At 40.3% G+C, this 6,062-nt stretch overlaps 1 protein-coding gene across 2 annotated transcripts in view; it reads right to left on the bottom strand.

Moving 5' to 3' along the window:
* The window catches only part of Slk (STE20 like kinase), a 100,680-nt gene that overhangs the window by 88,525 nt on the left and 6,093 nt on the right, over window positions 1–6,062 (bottom strand). The gene's annotated exons all lie outside the window — the stretch shown is intronic.

Genomic DNA, 6,062 nt, shown 5'->3' with positions numbered 1-6,062 from the left:
TATACCCTTATTTGAAAACATACCACAAAGTAATGGTAATGGAAATAGTGTAGTACTGGCATAAAGACAGACATGCAAGTCAATGAACTAGAATAAAGAACCCAGAAAAAAAAAAAAAAAAAAAAAAAAAAAAACACACACACACAACCTCAGGCATCTATGGTTATACTATTTTTCATAAAACCATCAAGATCATCTACTGGGGAAAATGTCTTTTCAACAGCTCGTGCTCAGAAAATATATCCTGCATTAAAAACAATGCAGTTAGATGAGCTCCTATCTAATACCTCATACTAATCCAGAACAGACCTAAACAGAAGACCTAAAACTATGAAACTTCAGGACATTAAAAAAAAAAATCTTAAGATTTAGAAACAATTTGTTGGATGCTACACCAATCCCACAAATGAAAAATTAGACAAAGTAAATTTCACAAAAATTTTAAAGCTGGGGGCTGGTGAGATGGCTCAGTGGTCTAAAGCACCTACTTAGAACAAGCTTAACAAAGCACAGGGACCGTTGTTCAATCCCCCAGCACCACATGCCAGCCAGCCCTACCCCCTGGTGGGCTGAGCTGGCCACACACACACACACACACACACACACATAAATAAATAAAATTTAAAAAAAAAATTTTTAAAGCTGTATGCACCAAAAGACAATGTAACAGAATAGAAAGTAACCTTCTGAATGAGAAATATTTATACATCAATATTCTAACAAGAATGATTAGCTAGAATATACTGCACACACAACTAATGAAACTCAACAATAACAAGCCCAACCAACCCAATTTTAATGGACAGTAAACCTGAACAGGTATTTCTCTAAAAAAGATAAAGCACATGCAAAGATCCTAACCATCACGATATCATTAGGAAACCACAAATCACAACTACAAAAAGATACCACCTTATACTCATGAGGATGACAACTATCAAAAAGGAAAAAGACATAACAAGTGTTGACAAGACTGAAGAATGTAGAATCCCTGTACACAGTTGTTGAGAATGCTCAATAGTATGGCAACTCCTCAAAAATTAAAAATAGATTGATATCTAAAACAATAATTCCATTTCTTATAACTCCTACAGAACCGTCAGCAAAGTCTCAAAGAACTTTATGTACACACGTTCATATTTCTATGCTAGTCACAATAGCTCAAATGTGGAAACAGGCCAACAGATAAATAAATAAGCAAAATGTGGCTAAATATAGAATGAACTATTATTCAGCCTTAAAAGGGAAGGCAATTCCGGCATATGCAATAACATGAATGAACTTTATGGATATTATGCTAAGGGAGGCAAGCCAGTCCCAAAATAATACACACCATAAGGTTCTCCTTCATGAGGTAATTAGAGTAATCAAACTCAGAGCTAGAAAGCAGAATGGTGGTTGCCAAGGGCCATGGAGAAGGTAGAACAGGGAATTACTGTTTAATAGGTAAAGAGCTTCAGTTCTGCAGCCGGTGAGATAGCTCAACTAAGCACCTGCTTAGGCAAGCGTAGACACCATAGTTTGATACTGACACCACCTGCCCCACCAGCCCAGCCCCCGGGCCAGAGTCCAGGCATGGTGGCGCACCCCTATAATCCCAGCACTGGGGAGGCTGAAAGTAGGAAGACTGCCACAAGTCCAAGCTACAAGTGAGACCCCGTAACAACCAAAAACATTTAAAAAAAAAAAAGTTTCAGTTCTGAAGATAAAAGAGTCACAGATGTATGTTGGTGATGGTTGCACGTGATGCCTGTATTTAACACCACTAAACTGTACGTTTAAAAACAGTCAAGATCAAGGGCCAACCAGATAGCTCAGTAGATTAAAGCACCTGCGTAGGCAGAGGCAGGGGCCGGGGTCTGATCCCTGGCCTGTTACGCTGACCCCTCCACCGGAGTGTGCTGAGACAGCAAAAGAGACTGGGCTTGGTGGCGCATGCCTGTAATCCCAGCACTTGGGAGGCTGTAAACAGGTGGATCACTACAAGTCCAATCTAGTAGTGAGACCCAGAGCACCCTATAGACCCTTCCCTAAAATACAGGAAAAAAAAAAGAAATGAACTGTCTATATTTTCCAAGTATAAGAAAGGGAAAAAGGAAGGGAGGGAAAGAGTAAAGGCTGATTCACTTTTCTGTTCTTAAAAAAAAAGTCCTCACATTAACGAACATTTTAGCATTCATTACAGGAGGAAGCGGCAGGTAAACTGGCAAGCTGGAAAAGGTGATCATCTTACAGAAGGAGCAACTAAATACTGGTTTTACTCTCTACATGTTATTTGGTGATTATTACGATAAAAACCAGAAGGCTAATAAGAAACAGTGACATAAAGCAGTTATTCCTGGTTTTGACGTTTTTCTCTTCCTAACTGAGATGAGATTATCCACTTAAAAAACTACTTCTAAAAATGACTGAATTTTAGGTGAAAAAATTATCCACTAAAATTCCAACTAATATTTTCCATTAAAATCCACCTAGAAATTCTAAGACAATTCATTTTAGTACATAAAGTACAGATTTTTTATGACAGACACATTTTATACAGTAACATGATATCATCTCATATTCAAGCCACAAGGTACCTGTCAGTGGCAAAGTCAGTCTTGTTACTGGGCCGGCGAGATAGCTCAGTGGACTAAGCACCTGCTTAGGCACGTGCAGGGACCGGGGCTCGATCCCCGGCACCACACGCTGTGCCGGCCCCACCCCCAGGTGCCTGATCTGACCAGAGACCAGGCATGGCGGTGCACACCTGTAATCTCAGCACTTGGAAGGCTGGAGCTGGAGCAGAATCACTGAGTTCAAGCCCAGTCAGGGCTACATAGCAAGACCTTATGTCAAAAAATAAAATCCAAAAATAAAAAGATTACAGCAACAACAATCATTAATGCCTTTCCTACATTCAAGTAATTTTAAGACATAATGGGAGATGGGGCCGGGGAGATGGCTCAGTGGAATAAGCGCTTCCCTGGCAAGTGCAAGGGCCAGAGTTCCATCCCTGGTTCCACCAAAAAAAAAAAAGACATAATGGGAGAGATATCCATTATAGCAATGGAAAGGATAAAATGTCAAGGCAACTTTTTATAAGACAGAACTTAGAAAAATATTAAAACTTTAAAAGATAATAGTTTTTTTTTTTCTCCAGAACTGGATATTGAACTCAGACCCTTGCGCTTGCCAGCGAAGTGCTTATTCCACTGAGCCATCTCCCCGGCCCCCCTAAGATAACAGCTTTTAATAAGATTTTAGATTAGGCAAAAATCATTTTGTTCAGTTGGTCACAAAATATGGAAATTCTCTTTGTTTTATAATTTTTACGTAACCACTATGAATTAAAAAAGTTATGCTATAAAAAGCAATCTACACGGTGGATAAAGGAGTCACCCCATTAAGTCAGTAAAGAAACGACAACCAATAGGTGGGCAAAACAGCGCCCATGAAGCCCACAAACACTGCACCCCCAGAAGACACCCCGCAGCGTCAGGAGGCACCAGCTCATTTCTTCTGTGCCGAACGAGTGAGGCTTAAACATTTTGCTACCCGTCACAGTCATTCCATCTTTTTTCTCATTCTATCGTATTTTATGAACACCACAATTTTTACTATTTGTATATTAGCAATACTACTCACCGATAGTCCTGTACGTTACTTTCGGTGCACATCTGTGATCATTTCTACGGAATACACATCTGGGTGGGGTTTGCCAGATCACAGGGCATGCATTTCTCTAGATCAGTGCGTATACATTTCCAGCTTCAGACAACACTGCCAGTCGTTCAAAGTGGCTTTACCAGCTGGCACGCAGAACAACCTAGGAGTGCTTCAGTCTACTTGCTGCTGCAGCACACTGGGTAACGTACAAGCACGGCAGTTCAGTGGGCAGGGGCGTCCAAGGGCACAGTGCAAGCATGTGCCCAACATCCAGAAGGACCATCTTACCTCAGTGCATGGAAAGGGACACCACGTGACAAGAATCAAGCAAGTATACCATAAAGGGTTTGCTGTTATAACAAATGCACTCTTCCCACAACCCATTAATCCACAAATAGAATAATCCATTCAGGAAGACAGGGCCTGCATGACCAGTCACTTCTCCATATCCCACCTTCAAATAAACATGAATTTGGAGATGAAACTTGTGTGTCAGATTTACTTAACATTACAGTCTCAAGTTGTACGCCTTTACCCTAAATGCCTCGAGCTTACCCTTCTTTATGGCACAGGAGTACTCCATTGTTTATAATACTGCACCACATTTTCATTATCCATTCATCTGTTGATGAACATATATGCTATTTCCAAGATTTAGGTATTATCAGTTGTGCTCCTATTAACATGGGGATCCCTGTATCACTTTAATACAACGACTACAACTCTTTCAGGAAGATTCCTAGAAAAGGAATAGCTGGGTAAAACGAAATTTCTATTTGTGGTTTTCTTTCTTTCTTTCTTTCTTTTTCTGGAACAGGGGATTGAACTCAGGCCCTTGTGCTTGCCAGGCAAGCACTTACTCTACTGAGCTATCTCCCCGGCCCCTATTTGTGGTTTTCTGAAGAACCTCCATACTGATCTCCCCAATGACAGTACTAGTTTGCATTCCCACCATCAGTGTAGAAGGGCTCCTCTTTCCCCGTGGCCCCACCAGAATTACTTCTGAAAAGTGCCTATTCATTTTGTTTGCCCATTTTATTGGGTCTTTCATGGAGGGGTTATATTTTTTAATTCTTAATTCTTACATTTGGTCCTCTAAGAAGTAGCTGACAGAATTATTTTCCCATTCTGTAGGTTGTCTCCTAACTCTGTTGCTTGTTTCCTTTGGTGTATAGAAGCTTTTTAATCTTACATGATCTCATTTATTGATTCTTGGCATTGTTTCTTGTGCCACCGGGATTTTGTTTAGCAAATTCATGCCTATGCCTTTGAAAGTTTCACCTATCCTATCTTCCAACACATTAAGTGTGCCTCTTTTAACATGCAGTTTTGATCCACTGTTATTTTAGTTTAGTACACAATGAGATACATGGGTCTAGACTCAATTTCCTGCACACAACACATGAAATTTGGGTAACACATTCAAACCACAGTTGTGAGTTTCCCAGTTGCCCTGTATGCTCACTGATACTTATTCTTAATTCATACTTCATGCTTTTTTATGAGCTATTCGATTGAGTGCTACATTTCCTAATGACTAATGAAGCTGAAGGCCTTTTTGATATTTGGGTATTCTTTGTGAAATTCCTTATTAAGTCACTTGCCCATATTAAAAAGTAGCTCTAGGTGTTCGGTTTTATGCTTTTAGCAAATTTATGTAGTTTTGCAACTATAACCACAATCAAGCTTCAAAACTCCTGTCACCCCCAAAAGGTTCCTCTGCACACTTTCCAGTTAGTCCCTGTTCCCACACTCTGCTCAAGACAACCAACCAGCCCAAAATTATCTCTGCAATTTTGCTGTTATTAGTTATTTCTTACAAAAGAAAACATACAATAGCAAAAGTGTGTGTGGCTTTTTTCACTTGGCAAAGGATCTCTAATCATGGCACTATAGACATTTTGAATGAAGTACTCTCTCACTACGTATATTTATATCAAATCCAAAAGCATGTCAACAGGAGTCACAGGGGCCTGTGTAAAAAGTAACAGCAGTTTTGATCAGGATAGTGACAGTGAAAAAAGAAAGGAAACAGTCAAGAAATACTGAATAGGTAGGATTAACAAACTTGGTGTCTATCTGACTGGGTTTGCGAGTAAGGCAGCAGGAAGTATTAAAACTCACCACTAGGTCTCTGGACTACAGCAAATGATAGATGGGGACGGCAATTCCTGAATGGAAACAGAACAAATTGCAGGCTGAAATTACTAGTTTAATTAGTCCATGTTTTCATGACATACAAGTAGAAATTTCTAAAAGGTGGGTACGGGGCTGGTGAGATGGCTCAGTGGTCTAAAGCACCTACTTAGAACAAGCTAAGCTAAGCAAAGCACAGGGACCACGGTTCAATCCCCCAGCACCACATGCCAGCCAGCCCTGCCCCCTGGTGGGCTGAGGTGGCCACACACAAAATA

Source organism: Octodon degus, unplaced genomic scaffold, assembly GCF_000260255.1.
Source record: "Octodon degus isolate 3935 unplaced genomic scaffold, OctDeg1.0 scaffold00042, whole genome shotgun sequence".
NCBI classification, from domain to species: Eukaryota; Metazoa; Chordata; class Mammalia; order Rodentia; family Octodontidae; genus Octodon; species Octodon degus.
This window is presented reverse-complemented; position numbering and strand designations above follow the sequence as displayed.